The sequence below is a fragment of the Zonotrichia leucophrys genome, chromosome 1, assembly GCF_028769735.1.
Source record: "Zonotrichia leucophrys gambelii isolate GWCS_2022_RI chromosome 1, RI_Zleu_2.0, whole genome shotgun sequence".
Lineage (NCBI taxonomy): Eukaryota > Metazoa > Chordata > Aves > Passeriformes > Passerellidae > Zonotrichia > Zonotrichia leucophrys.
The window spans coordinates 41225747-41249646 of record NC_088169.1 but is presented as its reverse complement, the minus strand read 5'-3'; the positions used below and the strand labels follow the sequence as shown (position 1 = coordinate 41249646).

The 23900-nt window shown below is 42.5% G+C and overlaps 1 long non-coding RNA gene and 1 pseudogene across 1 annotated transcript; one reads left to right on the top strand and one right to left on the bottom strand.

Annotated features, from left to right (window-relative positions):
* Positions 1–11055: 11055 nt before the first annotated feature.
* Positions 11056–11877, bottom strand: LOC135459585 (2-oxoglutarate receptor 1-like; annotated as a pseudogene).
* Positions 11878–14411: 2534 nt separating this feature from the next.
* Positions 14412–19727, top strand: LOC135450700 (uncharacterized). The gene is made up of 4 exons (XR_010441133.1): positions 14412–14531; positions 14729–14818; positions 17034–17251; positions 18850–19727. It is a non-coding gene; the product is annotated as an uncharacterized LOC135450700 (long non-coding RNA).
* The last annotated feature ends 4173 nt before the right edge of the window (positions 19728–23900 follow it).

The window sequence follows — 23900 nt, the reverse complement described above, 5'->3', positions numbered from 1 at the left end:
CCAATGCTGTCTACCAGAAAGCCTGGAGTCCCCTCACTTGTCATTGGCATGCTTAAAGGGTATACTTTCTACTCCATTGCCCAAATTGCTAGTGAATATAATAAGGGTGAGCTCACTGCATAATCTGGACTTGGATGGAAAATTTTGTCATGGTAAATATCCTAGAGCTGAGCCTTGCACTTCTCTCCTAGAAACTCATATCAGTATTATCTGTGACTGGAGTAGCAGCCTAGCCACAGCTCCTAGTAGTACTGGATTTGTGCAAAATCTGAGAAAAGGAGCAAATTTTGCTTCTCAAAAATACCAAGTTTTGTGTCTGTTCTGCCCTCTTACCGAACATTTCAGATGGAAATCTTCTCCATCCCAAGAAAGCAGCTGGATTTCGCTGGACCATCCTGATGGAGGATGCAGCAGACCTGTCCATCATCAGCTCCCCCTCTCTCTCTTTGGGGCTGCTTGGTTAGCTGGGGTTCTAACCTGTGTTCTGCCTACTTGGTTTCTATCAACTTCTTTTATAGACTAGAGACATCCAAATGAAACTTTTTGATTCTGTTGATTCAACAGTTTGCAGGGAAGAAGCATTCTGTCAGAAATTATTTGATTAGCTGAAAGCAGCATGTCTGATTTCTTCCCAAATAAACTAGATACTGAGACAGTCAATCCTAATTCAGGAATCAAATGAACCTCTCATCTTGGGCGGAGCAATTTCTTTCCTAATACACTCCCTTAGTACATATACACAGACTTTTTTAACTTTCAGCACTACCATGGCAGCAGCTGGACTGAGCTGAAGTCTCCAGGACATCGAGGAGAAGTTGCTGACCACTTTGATGAGTAGCAGCAAAGTGTTGCCTCTACCAACCCAGGTGGTGGACAGTCTTAGAATCATTTAGGTTGGAAAAGACCTTTAAGATCATAAAGTCCAACAGTTTACGAGGCATTGCCAAGTCCATCACTAAACCACCTATACACATCTTTTGAATACCTCCAGGGATGTTGATTCCACCACTTCCCTGGGCAGACTGTTCCAGTGTTTGACAACCCTTTTGGAGAAGGAACTTTTCCTAGCATCCAGTCAAAGCCTCTCCTGGCAAAACTTGAAGCCATTTCCTCTCCTCCTATCACTTGTTAGGTGGGAGAAGAGGCTGACCTCCACCTCACTAAACACTCTTCTCAGAGAATTGTAGAAACTGAGCCTCCTTTCCTCCAGGTGAAACAACCCCAGCTCCCTCAGCTCCTCCTTCTTGGTGACAAGACCTAGGCTGACTTCCCCCTAAACACCTTCTCCTCAAGGCGCAATCCATGCTTGTGGAGAAACACTCAGGGATTTGTTCTATTTCCCTGAACCCAAGGGGAAATTTGGATGGGTACTTGTACATGCACAGATATAGATCTCCCTCAGCCTGTGTGTGAATTGATTATGATATAGATGTTGTGAATATTGTGAATCCATAATTAAGTCACAGTTATAACTGTAGGAAATCCTTGGAATCACTTTATAAATGCCACTTGCTGTAGAATTTCACTCTTAAATATCTGCTTGGGAGCAATGGTGTGGAAACTTGTGTTGATGAGGTGATGCATTTCAAGGATCCCAGGAAGACAGGAACAGAAGACTTTCTCTGCAACTGTGGCCAGGTGTGTGGTTTTAGCTTTGTAAGCCAATTGAAGAGCCTTCAATATGTACAAAATCCGCACCGAAAAAAATGGAAAAGTGGGTCCCACAATAAAGGTCATCTCTCTCTCTTTTTTGATATCTTTAATTCACACAAGAAAAGGAAATTTTGTACAAAATTTAACATCAACTGCCACCCTGAGGCAACTACTTGGTGAAAGAGCACAGCTGCAGAGATTCATCTGCTCTTGACCAAATCCAGCTTCTTCACTCCCTTAGAGATTTTTTTCACTTTTCACCTCATATCACAGACTTTTGTGTAGCAATAACTCTTTCTTCAATAAAATATTCTTTATTTTTTCAGAATGACAAAGACAGGAGATTTTTGCATGTGATGTGCATTATTTGAAGTAATTCTTGCAGCTATCATGGCAAGGACAGGTGGAAGAGGTATTGTTAACCACAGGGAATGTGAAACGGAGCAGTAGATACCAAATGCAGCCCTGCTTCAGATTGCAGATACCTCTCCTTAGCCCATGCCAGCATCCCTCAGACTCATCACTCACACCTTACAGTACAGATAGAGAATATATAATTTAACCTCAGTTGGCATGACTGTATTTCAGGATTAACTATTCTTCCTTGGTTCCCAATTCTGTGCTGTGACAATCTTTGCCATTGATTCATGTGCCTTATTGCAGTGAAAACCCATCTGGCAGCCCAAAGGGCTCCTCTCTTTGGCTCACTAGGGCCACAAAAGTAACCCTTCTCTGGGCACATCTCCAGTTTAGCCCTTTGATGTTACGAGGGATGAGGCTGCTGCCTGTAGTGGCACCCAGTTTCAGAAGCTCACATAGCTGGAGAGAGAATCGCTGCCACCCACAAGACTGTGTGGGACCAGGGGATGGGACACATCCAGAACCGAAGGGCAACAGAGGTTTTCCTTTCAAAAGCCCACACTTCTTTAGGGGGCAGATGAGATAAATTCAGTGCTTGTACCAGCAAACACTGGCATGCTAGTCTTCTGAAGTCCACTTACTCCAGCCTTTAATTATCCCAGCTATGGGAGGAGTCCCAGCTGCAGGAATGCCTCCAAGAACTCTGCTGCTTTGCTGGACCTTCTTCTTCTTCTTTGGTTCTTACCTCTGCCAGCACAAACAAGTTATGTTTCAGAAGACTGAAGCAAATCTTTGCTTTGCATTCAAAAAAAGTCATTTAGCTCACAGAGGTGATGCTTCAGAGTCTTAGGACATCTTTATTGATCTGGAACTAAATAAATAAACTCAGAAAATAAACTCTGAATTGTTTTAACTTTCCTAGCACTGGCTTGTTGAAGCAGTGTGAAAACTTGCTTTGGAGCGGTCAGATATATGGTGAGAACACCTTTTCACAGTGCCCTTATCTGCGGTGCAGGGAGCTCCCTGAGACAGCCAATCTCACCTGGAAAGGAGCTGCTCTTTCAGGGAGAGCAGGATGTGTTGATGCCTGCAGCCATACTTCCCCTCCTGTAGCAAGGTTCAGAGAAACCTGTCTGCACTTCAGCAGTGGAGAAATGGGTGAGGAGAAAACACAAGCCATCATTACCTGCAAGAGTAGACTGTCAATAATAAAAGAGAGAGAGAAATACACCATTTGATGTTTCTGGCTAGGCCATCAGGAGGAGGTGAATTCACTCCCAAAGTGGATAAACTCTAATTCCCTGTATTTATCCTTTCTAAATATTTGAAATTCTTAATTGGCTGCTATCAGTGTTTGTAAGACAACATCTGCAGGGGTAAAACCAGCTGTATTTCTGAAAATCAGAAATCTATATTTTCTGTAAATCTGATTTACATCTTACATATTTGTAACAACATAGCCACTCCAGCTATATCTGATTTAAAAGCATAAAGCAGAGATTATGTTTCTTTAGAGAAATTTAGAACAATGCTCCCACCTTGCTCTTGCAGCTGGTATAAACATATTCTTGCTTCTCCTACTCTTTGCTGCTTCTCAAGCACACACTTGCTTTTCCAAATCAGACACTGCTTTGCTGCATACTCTCTGCTTTTCCACAGCGATTCTTTTACTGGAAAAGTTTTGCCTACCCTCTAGTGGGAATTTGAATTATTACACCTGCAGATTCCAGCTGTACAGAAGGGTGGAGTCCCTTGGGCACAGCCTGGAATTACTGCACGGCCAGTCTTCCTAGTGTTCCTAGCAAAGAGAATGCCCCATTCCTGTCTTTCTCTTCCCTTAGGCACAGCCTGGAACTACTGCATAGCCAGTCTTCGTGGTGTTCCCAGCAAAGACAATGCCCCATTCCTGTCTTTCGCTTCCCCCAGTGAGATGCAGGTTTCCATTTTGGCAGAAAGGATGGGGACTCTGCTGGGATTTTGTTATGGTAGAGGGACAGATTACTTTTTCACTGGCATTCATGGACAAGTATCTAGCTCTGATAAGCAAGTGTGGCTGTATTATTCATGCTGAGTCAAAGAATGGATGAAAATTTAGAAGACATATGATAAATCTATACCTTAATTTCATTTGCTTTTGTTGTCATTACATTGCAAGGGTTCCATATTACTAGAGTTTCATACTGCCTTGATGTTTCTTGCAGGCATCTCCTCTAGGCCCTGACTCATCCCTACAGGAGCCAGCTGACTCCAGTTCCCACCAATCCACTCTTTTATAACACTCTTCTGATTGGCTACAGGTGTGGCCTGTCAAATTCAGGCCTGCTCCTAATCTTTAGTAATTGGTTCAGCTGCAGCTCTTTAGGGGATAAGATTAAATTCTATACCACCTTCATTTACCCATACTGTATCCCCCTACATGCTCTTCTCAGTAGGAGAAAAGTTCTGAAGGCAGAGCATGGATCTGGGTTAGTGTCTCCAGGGAGAGGGCCTGGCCCAGTTCTGAGGAATGATAGCCGGGCCCACGTGCTCTCCCAGAGCGGGCACACAGGCATGGCCAGCAGTGGCACCCTTCCCCTGGGTGAAGGCAGCTGGCTAATTATGGCTATTTCTGACCTTTGCACCCCACAAAGAACAACCTCCCAACCTGTGGTGCCATGCACAACATTTCATCCAGAAAGGTTTCCCTGTGTACTGCTAATGTTTTGTGTACTGCTAATTTTTTGGCTGCTGTTAAGTTTACTGCTGAAACAAGGATAAGTGCTTCAATTGAAGTAAATAGGAGACCCCTGCAAATTAGAAAACACTTGATAGAAACCTATAAATGGGATGGGTACAGCTATTAATTACTGGCTCTTGGCTAAGGTCACACACAGTGGTAGTGAATCAGCTTTGGTGAGCTGGTTCCCCAAAACCTTCTCTGAAAGAAAATAGGAGTGCTCCTTCCACAGATAGAGTGTGATGTTGGGGATGAAGTAGGGCCTGAGTAGTGCAGACACTGCTCTAACTCAACTTTTATTATTGAAGTGCCACCACTGAGCAATCAAGACTCCCTTGAAAATCTTTCTCTAAGCCTAAAATGCACTTTGTAAAAGCTCTGGGCTGAGAACTGATCTCTTCCCCACTTGGCTGCTAATTTGCTTTGTGACTGGAGGCAAGTCACTTAACTCCCCTGTGCTTCAGTTTCATCACCTGTAAAATAGGGATGATATATAAATATCTCAGAGCAGCTTACCAGCAGAAAGGTAATGTGAGGAAACTCCTCTAGGCAGGTGCTGCTGCCTTGTCTGTTAAGATAACTTTCTGTTGATAAAAAACACCATGAATTGAAGGGAAAAGAGAATTTCCCAAAAGATTTATGCTTGAAATTGTTGCACAGTACATTTGTGCACCACTGTCTGCCAGGTCTTCTTCATTGCTGAGGCCATAAGTGATGGGCCAGCCTGGCTCACTCAGTGGAAAATTGTCCCTTTGGGATCATTTGGGGCTGGAAATAAATCCGCCCATAATGCTTTCCTGGTTTGTGCCAAGCTGCCTCCTTTTTTTTTTTTGCCCAGCTTTACAGATCTGTAACCAGAGCAGAGCTGGAGTTTTTACCTTGGATACCCTTTGAGGCACCTACAGAGAAGGTGTTTTCTGTCCCTGCCAGCTGCAGGTACAGGGCATCACTTTGCACAGTGGCTGGTGCCATGAAAGTCTTTGAAAATTAGGGGAGAGATGTGTGACTATCACAGGGTGTTCTCAGGGTAATACCAAATTACTTTGTCATAGATCTGCCAAGAAAGCACCAATTCTGCACAGGAGTTGTCTTGCAAAGGTTCTGGGATTCAGCCACTCATCTTGTGCCATTCAAGAGCAAATGGGAATCACAAAGATTGTGGCTTATTAGGGCGCAAAAGTGACTGTTAGAGGGGACAAAATGGACTTCCTAATCACTTTTCCAGAAAACTGATGGGTCTTAAACAACTGAATGTGTCTTAAGCTGGATGTAGTGAAGGGAAAGGGAAAGATGGAGTAACCTGCTATCAGATTTTCTGGGCTGGGTAGCAGGGATCATTCTGGAAATACAACTGTGTTTTAAAAAAACACATAAAGGAAGATTTCTCAAGGAACTGTATTTTCTTGCTTGCTTTATTAGCATTCAGTATGGCATTAGACATCTGTGTGCAAAGTTGCATTTCTTTCTGCTTCACTTCATCTTCTTGCACTATTTTACAAAATAAAAGGAAATTAACAAAGTAATTTGAAAACCACACTTTTCTTTTTTTCAATAAACAAACACAGAAACACAGAAATTTTGTTTTTTCTTTTAAGAGTGGAGAGCATCACTGGTACTATAGCTTCCAGGCAACCATCTCTCTTTTGGTTTAGAAATCAGTGATATCAACCCTTTTGGGGAGTAAAGAAATCAAGGAGTAATCTTAGAAGGTAACACACCTTATAATTCAAGTGCCTTTTAAGGTTGCAGCAAGGATGAATCAAACATACTGTGCCTTATACTTGCCTGCAGCAGCTCTGAAAAATAATTTTTCTTTTGTGTATTTAAAAAAATCAGCATTTCGGCTTTAAATTTTGTTTTGGAAATATATGAATCTTGGTTTACCAACTTTAATTGTCTCCTTCTCCTTTCTCCAAAGTACAGCTCTGATTGAAAGTGGGAATGCAACTTTTTCTCCTGCTTTAAGAGGCATCCAACTCACTCTGCCCTCTACCACAGGGCATCAAGTCAGAAAGACACCTTAGTCAGAAATATTGCACTTTTGCAGGTGCTATTTAAAAAACGGGCCTTGAAATATATTTTCTTTAGTATAAATGGGGTTTCCACCTTCTTGACTCAGTTGTGGGGCATTTACATTGAAGTGGCATCAACTGGCACTGTTGAATGCCTCTACTGTCACAAAACATAAGGCAATGCATGAAGTATTTTTCTTTTCATCTCTACTCCTTTTCTGCTGGCAGGGAAAAGCAAACTGAGTTCAGAGCTGGTAGGACTTGAATAGTGACATGCCCAAAAAAATTCATTTGCTGCTTTAAAGTTTAGGTTCACTCGACCTGCATTTTCACAGCAGAAAATCTTGGCAGATGGAAGAAGTCATTCAAAGTTCATTTTGCTCACTTAGCCTTATCAGCAAAATGGCAGCATCCATGTGAGGTCTAAATGACTCAGTGGTGAGCCTGGCACTGCCCTGGACTAGGTGTGGTGGATCATGGCTTTGTGCACTGTTACACTGCACAGCTGCTGCAGTGTATATACACACATATATACATTATATGTACACACACATACACACCATTACGTCAGGACAAAATTGAAGCCTTCTATCACAGCAATATCCAACACAGACATTGTCAAAGTAGACCATTTCCAAGCTGTTTTAACCTTTCTCTCCACTAGCTCTTTACCCAGCTATTCATTTAGAGGCTACATGCAGTCCTCTACACAACTCTCTCCTTAGGTGTTCTGCAGAGCAGCCAGATTAGAGCAGATTTTGTGAATTCTCTTTTATGCAGGACATTACTGTCAGTATTTTTGCACTCTGGGAGGTTTGAATATGAGGAAGGCCTTTTTTACATTCATTTATTTTGGGAACACATGAATTGGGGAGAAAAGGAAAAAAAAATTGTTGATTGCCTACCTGGACAAACAAAGGTAGAAAATACCTCTGCTGCAATCTGTGACAGTACACGAGTCACAGTGAGGAATAAGGTTTGACTCGTCTACAGAAACAGTTGGCAGCTCCCAAGTTTCACCTTTAATGTCGTCAGAGCTGACATTCCCTTGGGAGGTTTGCCTTGCAGAGTTACTCCCTTGGCCCTCTGCAGTCCCAGGCAGAGAGCAGCCTGCTGGTAGGTGCTTGAGCTGATGTGACTGTCCTTGCAGACAAACCTACCAGAGACTTCTGAGAGAAGCCTGCTCACTGGAGCATGGCTGTGGTGTGAATTAGCCTGCGATAGTGCGGTAATTTATGTAGCTATATTGTCACACTGTGTACAGAGCCTGAGAAGTGTCTCCTATTTACTGCAATTGAAGCACTTATCCTTGTTTCAGCAGTAAACTTAACAGCAGCTAAAAATAGAAGCTATCGAGCTTCACAGTAAGCAAAAGGAATGAGGTGCATGAGATAATGATCTCTCAGTCCTGCAGAGCACCTCAGCAGTCCTTGACTCCTCTAAAAGCGTCTGTATTAAGGCTGAACTTTTCTCCTTTTCCAGACCCAGCCAAGCTACTGGGAGCCATGACTGCCCTTCCCCTGGAGGATTTTTCCCCATCAGTGAACTACAGCTCCATGACCACCCCCTAATCTCTTTTGGCACTTTGAAATCAGCTAGTTTAGCCCAAACTAAATTAGGAGATATGGTGGATGAGCAGGTGAGGTAGGAGGACGGCAACCAAACAACATCTTTATTAAAGAGAGAGAGGAGGGGACAAAAAGGTAGCTGCTCTCCAAATCACTGAAACTGTGAGACTGTCACACTTGCTGTTAGAGATGGAAAGCCTTGAACACTTCAATTTCCCAATTTTTACCTTCAGCTGCTTCATTTTATATTGAACATGTAGTTATACTGAAGAGCTTCTGCTTGTGTGTGATAAGCTTGTCTTGGGCTAGAGAGGGAAGAGCTTCTGAGAACAAGAATTAAAAATGCTCTGACAGAGCAAAAAAGATAATTTTTAATCCACTCCTTCAGATGTATATGTAGTAAGATGTATATGTATATGTAAGTGGTAGACACATCTTGTTCTTTCACTGATGCGGAAGAAGAGAATTTGTGTGGCGTGTTTGTACTTTTTACCCATGTTGGAGAGTCAGGATGTAATGAATCTATGTCACAAAATATTTATTTTATGTGAACCACCTTATGTTGTGTAACTTTTGGGGTTGAATTAACCACGCATATGTGAAACCAGGATGCTTGACCATGATTGATCCCTATCTACTGGCAACCTGTAGAAGTGCAGAAGAAGAGAAATTAAACTAGAAAACATATCAAAAGGTCTGTGGCAGTGCTTCTGAAAGACTTATCTGATGGATGGTCCTTTAACAAAGTTTTAAATATCCATAAGGCATCATAAATAATATTTTTTATTTATACATCTGCTCTTTTGCCACAGCAATGTCAGCCCACTGACCGTCTGCTCCTCTCCAGCCTATGATTCACAGTATCCACAGATCTTTCTCTACAAAACTGCTACCTGTAGGGGGATAGGATATAAGAAAATAATGGTAGTATAGAAAGTAATCTTACCCCTAAGGAGTTGCAGCTGGGCTAATTATTAAAGATTAGGAGCAGGCTTGACTTTAACAGGCCACAGCTGTAGCCAATAAGAAGAAGAGTGCCATAAAAGAGTGGGGTGGCTAGTTGGGAGGGGAACTGCAGTTATTGGGCTTCTGTGAGAAGAAGGGTGAGTCAGTGCTCTGAGGAGCTGCCTGTAAGAAACTGCAAGGAGGTATAAAACTCTAGCAATAAGGAGAAAACAATATGGAACCTTTGCAATTTAATGACAGCAGCTCCCTAAATAATGGTTTCCTTTTTTTTTCTCTATTTGTGCTTATGCAATTCATTATTTATACTTAAACACAGAACTTTGCACCTGTCGCTGTTTAGTGGCAGCCTGTGTCTCTGCAGATCATAGCTGTAATTTGTCAGCTTAATTTTGTCCTCTCAGTTTCAAGTAAATATGTAAATAGAAGAACTAGACTTTATTTCATCATCCAGTTTGATAATGAAAACACTAAATACTCCTGGAAGCCAGGAGAGACTGGTCAAATCCCCACTCTGTGGCTCCCTCTACTCTGATAGTAAATCACTAATATCTTGACTCAGCATTAGCTCTGGAACTAGCAAAAGTAGTTTCCTCCAGACTGTTTCCTTAATTTACACACAAGAGAATCTCAGATAACCAGAACTTCTTCTGGAGTCAAGGCATGTGACATCATGTATGAACCTATTAATTTGTGGTAGTAGGAAATGAGAATGATCTGGGATTATATGCAGCTGATACATTCATAGAGGCTGGTACTCATCTATAAATATTTTCTATAGACTAATATGATTTAGTTTTTTTTCTCCTTTTTTCCACATATATATGTTTATATATTTACATATACTTATATAGCCTTGTAGTGACCATGTATGTCCTCCTCTCCTAGTCTTCCTAACCTCCCCTAGGCCGGCTCTGAGGTTTTGCCATTAAATTGCTCAGTGCCCTATGATGAAGTTCATTGAACTTCCATCCAATCTGAAAGCATCTGATTTATCTAGGAGCATTCTAGGTGTGCAATTGAGTGGTTTCAGCAATCATGGCAATATGTGCTGTGTTTTACTTAGGCTGTAATAAACAAAGCACTACATCAGTGGCAACACTGAAATCAATGGAAGTTGTTCTCATGTCCAGACTAAGCTCTCAATGTTTCAGTAATCAATAGCAAAGCCTGGAACTAGAGAACCCTGTATTTCCCAGACTGTTTGGGAACAGTCTGGCTGGATGGTTTTAAATTTTGCCTTCAGGGTGGCTTACAGTGTTGTCTTTTCCCTCCTCTTTCTTTGGTTGCTAGGAGAGATGTATATAAACCTGTTTCCAGGAAAGCTTCTTGACAAGTCCTCTGCTGCAGGGAGAGGGCAAAGTCAGATGCAATTCTTGCTGTCATACCAACACAACTGTCTTAGGAGCTTAGAGCACCAAAGCCATCCTGGATTTGCTGGAATTTACTTCAAGGGACTCCACAACTTTAAGTTGACTTGGTCATGTAGTATTTGCTCCACTTAGACCTTGAAGGAGAGAGCATGGCTTGCTGGAAGTTGTCTCCCACCACAATATAAAGCAATATGTTGCCATATGTTTTGAGTGCAGCTGGTAGCTGAGAGACACAGTAGGCAGAGTGGATTTATTCTCCATGTGATAGCTGATGGACACAACTGTAGTTAACCTGAGCAGTTGCCTAAGATTGGAAGAAAAACTTTCCCAACAATGTTAGAATTGATAACATGAGGAGCAGTCTTTTAATGAAAGCTTTCATTAAAAGATTTCTGCTTATGTTATCAGTTCTAATATTGTTGGGAAAGTTTTTCTCCCAAGCTTGGGCAAGAGAGCCACCCAAAGGTATGGAAGGGAAGGAAGTACACATGGAACACCACCAAGAGGACAACAGCAAGTCTTAGAGCCTTTTTTTGCAGCAAGTTTTTGTGGGGCTAGTGGCTAAGGTGCAAATGATGAGTACACAGGACAGAGCTACTGTCAGCAAGGGCAGGAAGAAGGCCAGGCTGGTCAGCAGCCACCTGATTGTGCCCAGGTTTGCAGAGCTGGTCAGGTTGAGGCATGAAGACCTTAAATTTTGCGTTCCTTTTGAAGAGATTGAGAAGTTGACAGGGCTGGCAGCTTCCAGTGCCATCAACCAAATGGTTGTGCAAGCTGTTGCTGTCTACCACTTCCTCAGGATGTGAAAGAACTTCATGGTGTCAAACATCACCATTAAGGCACTGAAGCAGGTGAGGAAGAGGATGCTGCTGCACAATTTGAAGGGGAAGCTGAGGCAGGTGAACTTGCACGTGAATTCACCAAAAATTGATTGTTCCCCAGTAGCACAGTAGTGCATCAGGAAGGGAAGGCCATTGAGGTAGAGATCTGTGAGTGCCAGGTTCAGCCTGATTATGATGCTGATCTTTCAAGTCTCATCTTGAAGCTATAAACACAAACAACAATGAAACTTCCCGGGAAGCCCAGCAGGAAGACCATCTTATACATAATGTATATATATACAAAATGTACAAAACTCTTCAGACCAACTTCCACACAGTGCATTTGGGAAAGTCAACTTCAGTGTCTTGCTGGGTGATGGAGTTGGCTAAGTTGTCATTTGTTGTGTTCATTTTTTCTCCTTAGCTATTAAAGAGGAGAGAAATGTTTGGTGTTCACTGACAGATAAGACTCCTCACTTCTCATTAAAAACAACTTATAATCAGGTCTTTCCTTTCAGCTGCTCATCAGTGCTCCCATTAAAGTGACTTTTATGAATAAGGAAAGACCTTGCTGTGTTGGTAAGAATTGATCTTGACCTAGAAGACTTTTATCATATCTAGATACACCAAAGTTTTATTTTAAAATGCATATTTCAGGAAAGGGCCAACACAGGAACAATGAAGCTGCAATATAGGGGATTCCACAGTGTTTGAGGAGTGTGCCCTCATATACAATGTTCACTTTCTGCTCTCATCAGGGGTCAAATGGAGAAGAGGGACAGATTAGTTGTATTGTGTTACTGACCAAAAGTATAGAGGGTAATTTCCAGAACAGAACTGTTCCACAAAAGGCATTTGCAGCCTTGTTGTTTAAGTAAAAACACAAAAACAAACAAAACCCCAACAAAACAAAAAGTAGATGTTGAAGTGTTTTCACATTCTTTTTGCTACTTGAGTTGGTTGATATTTTTACATTTTTCTGCTTGCTTCTTGGAAACCAGTGGTAGAGGGATATTTCATTATTTTAATTTATTAACAAGATTGATGTTGCCAACAAATAAGTTATTTTTAGGCTTGTCATTAGCTGCTACGTAAATTTTCATCCCTGTAAGAATTTTAAATGGTGTTTTGCTTTGACATTAGTCTTAGATGGAAATTTCCTGAAACATCAAAATGAATTCATCCAGTTTTGTAAAGCAGCCAATTGCAAGATGCAATATGGGGCATGAGCAGGATTTGAGGAACATAAAGCCAGCATGGTATACAGTCTCTACAGCAGAAAATAGTCACTGATGCACATAGCAAATAAGTGTTAACATGGCATTCAGTAAATACATTTTCTGTGAAGAAGTACCCTCTTCTAAAATGGAGCAAATGTTCTGCTGGAAGAAAATGAATATATCTAGCATAAATTTTTTCCAGAGGAATGCAGCTTCTTATAGGATGATGCCTGTCCTCAAATTACTGTGGCCTGGATTAGTTAAAATGGATCCTACTGAATCACTGCTTCTGTTTCTTGTTTCACTCTGAATTTTCTTGCTGTAGCTTCTACCCTCACTTGTGAGATCACACAGAAAAAGGTTGCAGGATTTGGATTCAAATTTGTATAGAACATTTGGTTCAAACATATTTAAGATACTTTGAAAACTGAAGCTGGAGATGGAAAAGATGTGTGCCAAACACTGGCAATGGTTTTTGAAGAGGAAAACAGTTTTAAACCCCTTGTCATGGCTGGAGATGGTGCAGGACTAGTTTGGATAAATCCAAATGGTGGATCTATAGAACCACTATCCAGTGGTTCTATTTCCTAGTTGTGCAGCAATGCCATCATTCCCAAACCAAACGGAAGCCTCTGCTGTGGCTAATGGTTAACCAGGCTGGCAGCTACACCCTGCCTAAGCTGTGCTGTGCTCTCTCACGCTGGGAGCACCAGGGCTGTGCCCATCCCGCTGTTCCCAGCACACAGCTAGGGAGCCAGCTGGAGGGCATGACTGGGAGCTGCTCCCCACACCACTTCCTTTGTGGTTTTGGGAGAATTTCATTCTGTCAGCAGTTTGCTCACCCCCAACCAGCGTGCTGTTGTAGCAAACCATAGAGGCCAGAGGGCAAATGCCTGTGATGACCAAAAAGCACATCAGTGGCACTTAACCATGTAGTCCCTACTGGTGGCCACTTGCCCTCAGGGGCTTTTGGAGCCTTCACTATCCATGTGCTCTGTGTTGTGGCTGGATGCAGGTCAAGGAACTCCCCCAGAGACCAGACCACACCCCAAGTCCTGCACTGGATATGGAAACACAAAATGGGCACAAGCATTGCAAGAAAGGCACGTGGGTGTGGGGTGTCAGTTCTGCACTGCCCTAAGGTTACAGCAGGGACCAAAGGAAGAAGATAGTGAGTCTTTGCTGTTGGCCTTGTTATTTTGCTGTCTGAATTACAAATAGAATTTAGACAAAACTTAAATCTAATTAAGGAACGGTTTGTACCATGGCAGATTTTATCACACTAAGTAATTGGCCATAATGGCACTTCTGCAGCCCAGGCTGAGGGCAAATGATATATGCTGTAGACACATAATGAACTTTAAATAAATTATCTAAAAGCAGAACTCGTACTAGAAGGGAACTAGATTATTGAAGTAGAAACCCTCTTTCAGTCTTAATGGTGGAGTCACTACTTTATTACATGGTATTTTTTACTGTAACCAATTGATTGGAGTCACTTTAAAAAATGTTGTGATTGCATGTCTTTAATTGCAGTCACGTATAAGAGAAACTTGTCTGCTTCTGCACTGCTATAATTTAATTACAGCCTGCTGGAAATAAAAGCCAAATGGCTGCAGCCATGGCAAAGTAACCTAGTGCCTGTAATTGGACTATATTTCACACAGATGTGTTGCTGAATAAATTAAATAGAATTTGGCTTGCAGTGTTCAACTCTTCAACTGACTCAGATTTAAAAGACACAAATTATATACTTTGGGATCGAGATGTGAGCCCTCCTTATCGTTTATAATTCAGGAGATATTTTCATGCAGAAAGAGCACTGAAGTGTTGGGTGCATCTCAGGTAAGTTTAATTTGTTCCATACTTCCATTATCTTGTAACCCTTTACTCATCTCTCTCCAGTTTGCCCTGCCTCCAAGTTCCTACCTCTAAATCAAAATATGCATTTTACTTATAAACCCTTAGTGTTGTCTTTTCTTCACAGTTGGTTTTTTAAGTATCTTACTCAAGCTGGCAGAGTTTTCTTTTAAATTCCACAGGTTTGTGCAGTGAGACTGGTTGAGAAAGCCCCCCTGTGCTATCAGGCAAGCTGTGGGAATGTTCTGACTCTGTTCCCAGGTTTCTGCCAGGTGAGGACAGCATGGGCTCCATGGTGCTAAGTGAGAGCAGCTCTGCCCCCTCTCACCTACCTGCAGACTAGCAGCCATGTCCCCAGCAGCAGGGCTGTCCTGGTGTCACCTGTCCTCCCATCTGACCTCCAACACCTGCTTGGGATGTAGGGACCTACCCTGTCTCACTCAGAATGGACTGGGACTGCCTTTACCCTGCCCAGTTGGGCTGGAGTGGTTTGCCAGGGCTGATTCCAGCCTCAGTGTGGAAGGCAGACCAGCAGCACTCAGGCAGTGAGAGGCAGCACCAGCTCAGTGCCTGTCTCAAGGAATACCCATCCTCCAAGTCCCAGAGCACAGGAGAGGTGGGAGATGGGAGGAAGGATGCAGAAAGGGCAAGGTTTTGAACTGGCGGGAACTTCTCTGCAGAGAGCTTGGTGCATGCTGAGAGCTCAGACAAAACCCTTGCCTCTCCAGGAGAGCAGAGCTCTCCAAAGTGGGAACCTGTTGTCCCTCTGCATGGGTGGATCTGACACTGAGGAGAGCAAGGACTGTGAAACCAGGGCTCAAATGGGTCTTGTGCCTGGGAGAGGTATTTAAGGCCATGTGATTGTGGGGGCAACCCAGGTGGAGATAGGTTTTGATGAAGAAAAGGATTGCATGAATGACAAATAACTACCCTGACCATGTTACATGATGCATTCATTTTCTGCGGACTTGTCCAGAGGCCAGAGGAAAGGTTTTGAAGAGAGATATGGAGAGGGGGATTGATGGGCTGAAGTCAAATTTAGAAGGTTCAGTGAGGCCAAGTTCCAGGTCTTGCACTTGGGCCACAACAATCCCACATAGCACTCCAGGCATGGAGAAGAGTGGCTGGGAAACTGGCTGGCAGAAAAGGATCTGGGGATACTGGTCAAGAGCCAGCTGCCCATGATGCAGAATGTGCCATTGGCCAAGAAGGCAAAGGTCATTCTGGCCTGTATCAGCAGTAGTGTGGCCAGCAGGACAGAGCAGTGATTGTCCCTCTGTACTCACCCCTGCCAAGGCCACATCTCAAGTGCTGCCTTCAGCTCTGGGCCCCTCACTGCAAGGAAGACACTGAGGAGCTGGAGCGTGTCCAGGGAAGGAACGTGAATCTTACTCAGAGGAGTCTAGATACTGAGTGATGTGAGGAGTAACTGAACAAGCTGGGGGTGTTTAGTCTGGAGAAAAGGAGGCTGAGGGGGAACTTTATCACTTTCTAAAACTTGTGCTCTGCAGCTGCCTGTAGCAAGGTGGGGGTTGGCCCCTTCTCCCAGGCACTCAGTGGTCAGACAAGAGGAAATGGCTTCAAGCTGTGCAGGGGAGGTTCAGGTTGGAAATCAGGAAGAATTTCTTCACTGAAGGGGCGATTAGATGCTGGAATGGGCTGCCCAAGGAGGTACAGGAGTCATCATCCCTGGAAATGTTCAAGAAACAACTGGACTTGGCACTCAGTGTTAAGTTAGTCACCATGGTGGTGCTCAATCAAAGGCTGGACTCAGTTATCTTGGAGGTCTTTTCAATCTTAACTATTCCATTATTATATGAATGAAGAAGTCTATGTCAAACTATGTGTTCCTTTTGATTATGGTTAATAAAAATACCCAGCCTACAGTGTGATCTGGGTCATTTTACAGTCCCCAAATAAATAAGAAAGAAAGCAGGAGAAAAACCAGCACTTCCTTGAATGTGATTACCAGCTCTCAAGAAGGGTCTGGCACAAATCTCCTCTTCCTTTGGAGATGGTAGAAGTGCTTATTCTTATGTGTCTCACAACAGAGGTTTCACTGCCTGTGCAGAGTGAATTGGAGGGAGCATGGCCCACCTAGAGATTCCAGTGTAACCACAGCGTGGACATTGAAGATTTTATGGGATGAGTCTGTTTTTCAGTGTGTAGCTCTTGCTACAATGACCCTGCTGTGACCCTGTTATGACAGGTAGTGATAGCACATGGGAGAATGGCTTTTAACTGAGAGGGGGAGGGTTTAGATTAAATCTAAGGAAGAAATCCTTTACTGTGAGAGTGGTGAGACACTGGAACAGGCTGCCTAGAGAAGCTGTGGATGCCTCATCCCTGGAAGTGGTCAAATCTAGGTTAAATGGGAATCTGGTTGAATGGGAAGTGCCCTCATGACATGGTGTTTAGAACTAGATGATCTCTAAAGGTTCCTTCCAATGCAAATAATTCTATAATCCTATGATTTTATGATTGCAGAGATCTCCTGCAGTGCCAGTATCTGCATGTTTTCCTTGATCTTCTCTTCAAAAGATTTTGACTTGTGCTGACTGGTCTGCATGGACTTCCACCTTGTTTCAGAGAAGTGATCTTTAAGCTGGTTCCAGGCTTCTCTTTTTTTGGAAAGAAAGCACTTTCAAAAGCATAAGCATTCCAGATTTGATTTTGATTAAATATTTGCAAACTTCTGTGAACAGGTAGGAAAGTTATTATCTTGAGAGAGAAATGTTTAGATGAGGCTGAAAAAAATTTGAATCCTTTCCAGCACTGAACTTCATCTCAGATCTCATTTGAAGGTATCATTTACTTTCTCATGATGATAAGAGATGTGAACCTGGAGATATGAGCAATTATGTGCTGCATAATGTAATGATGAATCAGGCTCAAACTATTTAATAAATATAACTTTTTTAATGGTTGCATAACTGTCCTGTTTACCTGATGCTTTCAGTATTTGCAATTTTCGCATGCCATTTTCATCTTATTTGTCATAAACAATCTATTCTCCCTATCTCTTTCTGGTATAAATAATGTAACATCACCTTGAGAGTGAGCATTACTATGGGATTTCTAAATTCCTGAGTAATAGCTGATATGAACCACTATTATATACAGAAAGGGTTGAAATCACTGTTTTACCATGTGACCAGGTGCCAGATGGTACTAATTTCAGTACTCTGCATCATGGAAATTGTACATGCTACAAAGGGCACATGGGGAGTCATGGAGAGAGGAAGTCTGTGAAATTAGGTGTCCCAGCTTATCCCTATATACCTGGATAAAGGACTTTCTGTATTTTATTTATGAGTTCTTGTCAACATATGAGATATTTTTTTTAATATCTTTCAATTCATTGTCTAAGAAACTATTTTCTGCTCTGGTGTGGTATTTTGGAAGAAGACTGGATACTGTTCTGGAATTACAATTCAAATTATATTAAAATGACATCATTACTTGGATTCTTCATCTCAGATTTAGTGTTTGTAGTTCAGGAAAAGGTTTTGAAAAACTATCAATAGCTGGGAAAGAGCTTCAGGAATAAATGGTATGCTGGGAGATGTTGTGACATGCCTTGCAAGAGATTGAGGCTTTAGAGATTGTCTCTGATTAGTTTATTTGTGAGCATATTTAAACAGAAACAGGTGATAGCCGTGATCCCATTCATTGGAAGAGATTCCTGGCATCAGTGTAGCTTAAGATATGCCAGTCCAGGGTGGCAGTGAAGAACAAGTAATTCTTTGTGGGGCTGGGTAGCTACTAAAATAATTGCCTATAGTAATATGGCACTTTACCTTTGGAATTTTTGAGCCACTGTTGAGCGTCTTTTGCATAAATACAGTCACAGAGAAACATGAGATGATACTGTCAGACAACTTTGCGGGGCAGATTCATAGGGTTTAAAGGCTCTAGAAAATAGAATCTAAAGGTTGTATCCCCAAGACCATGTACACTCAAGGCCGTAGGATTTTAGCTCTGAATTCCCATGACTTGTATTAAACATGGGGGTTTTTATTAGTTATTACTAGAAGGACAATTTTGATTTGAAGAGAGAGAAAATCCTCTTATTCCTTTGATAGTTTGTTCTAATGGCAAATCATGCCCACAGTTGAAATCACATTTAAATTTTAGTATGACTCTCTAGTTTGTACTTTCAGCCTTTCAAGTTCTTCATGTGTGTCTCTGCTATAAAGAGAGAGAAGCCCATTTAGCAATTGCTGTTTTGTGTTTGTAGGAATATTTAAATGTAATAATCCAATCCCCTTTCACACTTCTTCCTGATTGTTTTGTCTCTTAGGCATTCTGGGATAACATCTGACCTTCTCTGCCTATTCTTCATCCTGCCACTGGCTTTGTGAGGTGGAACTTTATGTCCTCCAGCCTCCATGCTGGGTTTCTGCATCTCTGGCTGGAGCCATGTCTCTGCCTGCAGTGCCAGGCTCACAGACACCCCAGGCACCCCCAGAGTGCATGCACCAGTCAGCTCTGCCCAGGCTGCCTCAGGACTCTGCTCAGGTGTCCAGGGTGGACTGTTCTGCACACTCCACCCTGCCAAGCCATAACATTCTCTTGCAGCAATCAGTGAATCTGTCTCTTTCTCCACTGATCACAAAGGCATTCCTTCTCACTGTGACTGCAGCACCAGCTGATGATGCTGGGCACTTTCTGCCCTGCCATGGGGGAGAGATGGGAGTAGAGATCCTTGTATACTTGTTCCCCTGAAAATTCTAAAAATTGAGAAAATCTTTCCCTCCACCTCTTACTGGTGAGGAGATGGGAATATAAGAAATGTACTGGGCTAGGAAATCATCACCCAGAGTAGGAAAATCAGAAAGAAAAATTGCAATTATTAGGGTCTAAGAATCACAAAATACTCATGCTGATGCTGCATCAGCAGCAACAGAACAAAGAATGTATTGTGCTGCCCACTTTTATCATACAGAGCAGTGAAGTCATGCAGCAAAGCAACTGCTGCCACACAAATTCAGCAAGGAAAGCCTCCATGGCACAGCCCTTGTCAGGGTATCCCTCCTGCTTTTCAGCTGTGACTGTGCTGGGCTATGTGGTCTCCAGCTTGCTGCCAAAATACAAATACCTTAAGGTGATTCAGTTGTTAGAGGTTGCCTCCTTCTGTCAGAAAATAAATGGGATGCTCCTGCTGTCATTCCCAGCAAAACCTGGTTGTTTTTTTTCTCCTTGGAGAGAGGTTTTCTTAAATAATTTAGTAATTTCAAATTCTTTGCTGAAATTGAGATGTTGCTTAGCATGTATTTTTACACAAATCCCATGTGATCCATTGTGTAATCTCCCTATAAACAGCTTTGAACCATTTTCATGCTGTGTGAAGAATGACTTTGAAATTTCTCTGTCATTATGTTTTGGGTCTCTTATACTGAAGACTTCAAACATGTTATCTGTCAGATTGCCAGATTTCACATTGACTGATATGAGGTTTCAAAAGTGTTATGGGCATCAGTGGGGTTGGATACTAATTGCCCTTGATTCCCCTAACAAATATCATCTGACTTCATTGGCTACAGGCTTCCTTCCTGCTGTGTTGCCCCCTCTTTTCCCAAAAGAGAGATTTTATACTTGCAGCTGAGAGATTTTTAAGGGTCAACTGTTGAAATGCATTCACTAGTTGTCATCAAGGCGATTTAAAACATGCACAAAACACACACATATATTTTCATTCACACACACAGTTTTTCCTTTGGCAAAAACTTTCCTTTTCCTTTGATTCTGCAGAAAATTCCCAGGGTGCAGCTGTCCTGTGAGCATTGGCAGCTTAGCAGTTTTCGCTGCTGAGGCACCAACACCATGTGTTCTTCCGGCTATTCATTGCCCTTCCTGCTCCAAGCACTTCCTTCCTGCCCCCAGTGGGAAACTCACACTGCTAAAACCTGGTGGATGCCTGCACCTCTATTTTATCCCTTGGAGTAACATCTTTGCCCCCATGGAAGTATCACTGTGACTGCAGGATAGCATAGATGCTGGATGGATCCACGCCCTTCCTGTGCAGAGCAGCTCTGCAAGTCAGATGTCTACATTCCAGAGACATAAGTTTGTTGCCAATTTATTTTCCCACATGTTTTGTAAATGTTTCTTGGAGTGAAAAAACAAAATAATTGAAGAATGCCAAAAATACTTGTGAGGCCTTGTACAACAAGATAAGAAATGTTAGTCTTTTGTTTGCTTTATTTTTCTTTCTTGAAGATGTCATGCTGTGGGAAGATTAGCCCAGGCAAAAAGCTAAAATTTCCATGGACTGCCTTTGCCTTTGTGTCCTTTCACTGGAAGACAAGAATAAAAGTCTTGCATATGACATCCTCATCCAGCACAGTTACCAAACACTGAGCATGTTCAGTGGAAGAACAGATGAGGGTGCAGATCTAGGCATAACAATCACCTCTTGTGAAACATATCTTCATCTCAAGCAGTGCCTGAGCCAGTCTGATGGTGTCTGCGTATTCTTGGTGCCTGTGTAGTCTTCACCTTGCATGCTCAGCTGGCCCACAGTCCCGATGCTGTTTCAAAATTCTTGTCTTCCCTTGTTGCCTCTATCACTGCCTTTTTGTGGCCAAAACCGCAATCCAGTCAAATTTTGTTGGAAGCCTTTGGAGATCACGGTAAGACAAATCTTTTCTCCCTCAAGACATCCAGGAGGTAGAACAGGCCACCCATAGAGGTTGTGCAGCTGCCATCCCTGGAGATTTACAAATCCCAGCTGGACAAAGCCCTGAGAAACCTGGCCTGAAATTAGTGCCAACCCTGTCCGGAGCAGGGAATTGCACTGGAGGCCTCCTGAGGCTCTGCCAACCTGCTCCAGGATCTTTTGCTCCTATGAAATCCGCAAGATGTAAAAGTCAAGGGTAAGACTAAGCCATCATTTCAAGAATGAGAAGTATCTAAGTGTCCTATTGCTTCAGGAAAGGCAGACCTCATAGCAAAGCTACCCTGTGTTGCATCTAATCCTTTCCACAGCTGGAGAGTTCTGTTTACCAGCCAGGCTTGTCTGTTCACTCGCTGTTTCTCATGAGGCTGCAAAATCAAATTTTTTAGCTGAAAGAGCTTAATTTTTCTATTTTATTAGTCCTCAGTATTATGCAGTCCTTTATATTCTTTCTTAATACCTAAGATCTGGATATGTATGTCTGTGTGCTTGGTTATGTTGAGCATTCCCATGCAGAAAGTAGCCTGTATTTAGATAGAAAATTGTATCCTGAAATTACTCATTTGATTTGACTTGGGGTCTGAAAAATACTTCTATTGTTTAATCTCATTCCTGATAAGCAAATTGTCAGGTTTGTTTTTAATTGGAACACATTTTTTTCAGGTCTGCACTGTGGTATTTCAGCATAGGACAGGGCAGAGGTCGCACACAAGTCTGTATGGGGACACCTTGGGATCTGTTCACGCATGAGATTGTATCCATTGTCAGTATCAAAATGCTTCAATGTATTTAAGCTTGATTTCACAGCTCAGCTTCTCATTCCCTGCAGATTCCTCTTCAAAATGAAAAAGGATTTGGCTCTCTAGTTACACACCTCCAAATACTGAGAGCTTCTACCTTCTTGATCAGTCAGTTTTGAGTTGCTAGTCATACTGCTTTGGTCGTGTGAGCCCTGGCCTTGGGAATTACATCTCCAAATTCCATTTTTCTTCATCAACCAGAAGTCTGCGTGATTGAATAATATTTACTAAAATTCTGTCTCTCATTCATTTTAACTGAGAATACAGTCGGAATATCTGAGGGTGGAAATGAGCTAAGACATTCCATTGGTCCCTCTCAGTGAGGATTTTGGCCAGTGGGACAGCACTGCATCCCCTGTGGACCGCTGGTGCTGATGGACGGTAGATGTCACTCTTGCCTAACATATGGAATCATGGAACAGTTTGGATTGGAAGGGACCTTTAAAGGTCATCTAGTCCGAGCCCCTGCAATGAGCAGGGACATCTTCAACTAGATCGGGTTACTGAAAGCCCCATTCAAACTGTCCTTGAATGTTTCCAGGGATGGGGCATCCACAGCTTCCCTGGGCAACCTCTTGGTTTCTCTGCTGAAATGATGCATCCTTAGTTAAGTGTACATGGGTGTGAGGGAAGAGTGACTGCTGATCATAATTGCTACTGAGTGAAAACTTTATTTTGAGATAAGAAAATGCCTACTTTTAGGTAGAAAATAACTTTTATAGAATCATAGAATGTGCTTTGATTGGAAAGGACTCTCAGAGATCATCTAGTTCCACCCCTGCCCCTGCTGTGGACAGGGACACTTTTAACCAGACCAGGTTCCTCAGAGCCCCATTCAGCCTGGCCTTGAGTCCTTGAGGGATGGGACATCCACAGTTTCTCTGGGCAGCCTGTTCCAGTGACTCACCACCCTCACAGTAAAGAATTTATTCTGTATATCTAATCTAAACTAACGTCCTTCTGTTTAAAGCCATTGCCCCATGTCTTATCACTGCATGCCCTTGTAAAAAGCCCCCTTACAGCCTTCTTATAAGCCCTCTGTAAGTAATCAAAGGCTGCAATCAAGTATGCTCAGAGCCTTCTCCTTCCTAAACAAGATATTTTAACTATTCCTTGTTCCTAGTCCCTAAAGAAAGGTATATGGAACTCCTAATGAGGTGTGTATTTCTGGTGTGGTTTTGGTACAGATGCTTTTATTTGCTTGTTTCATTGGTTTGTTTTAGCTCTGTCTTTGAAATGTGTTTTGGGCCCCTGCTAAATTACACCAATCTGGTCCAAAAGTCACATTCATCTGTGGCAACTTAATAGTAAATTTGGCTACTGAGGGGCTAAAGGAGAATTTCTTGGCCATCCATCTTACGTGTGAAGAACAAGTTCTGTGGCAGTGCCTGACAGTGGAAGGCTGCCAGCCCAAGCCATGCAGGCAAGGCTGCTTTCCTTTCTGCTCAGCAGCTCTCTAGCAGCTGAGCAACCACTTCACAACTGCAACATCACAGTTGTCCCCCAAACACTGGGGATGGAGCTTTCAAAAGGCTGCTGACAAGTTCCCACATTCGAGAGTGTCAGTACATCACACTTATGTTTTAATAATATATTCAGAGTCCCTTTGAGACCAGTCCATTGGGAGAACAGACGACGCGCAGGAAAAATGCCTGCAAAACTGCAACCTGTGGGAGGACCTGTACTGTTTGCCTTTTTTCTCAGTAAGTTAAGAATCAGGTCCTCTATAAAGAAATATTAGTTGCTGTCACAGTGAGGACAATTCTCACTGTACATCACAGTAAACTACATTTTTTAACAATGTGGGGAAATCACAGTAATTTCTGACTTCCTCGAAAGATCTGGCTGGTGGTCTCCTATAAAAATCAGTTGCTC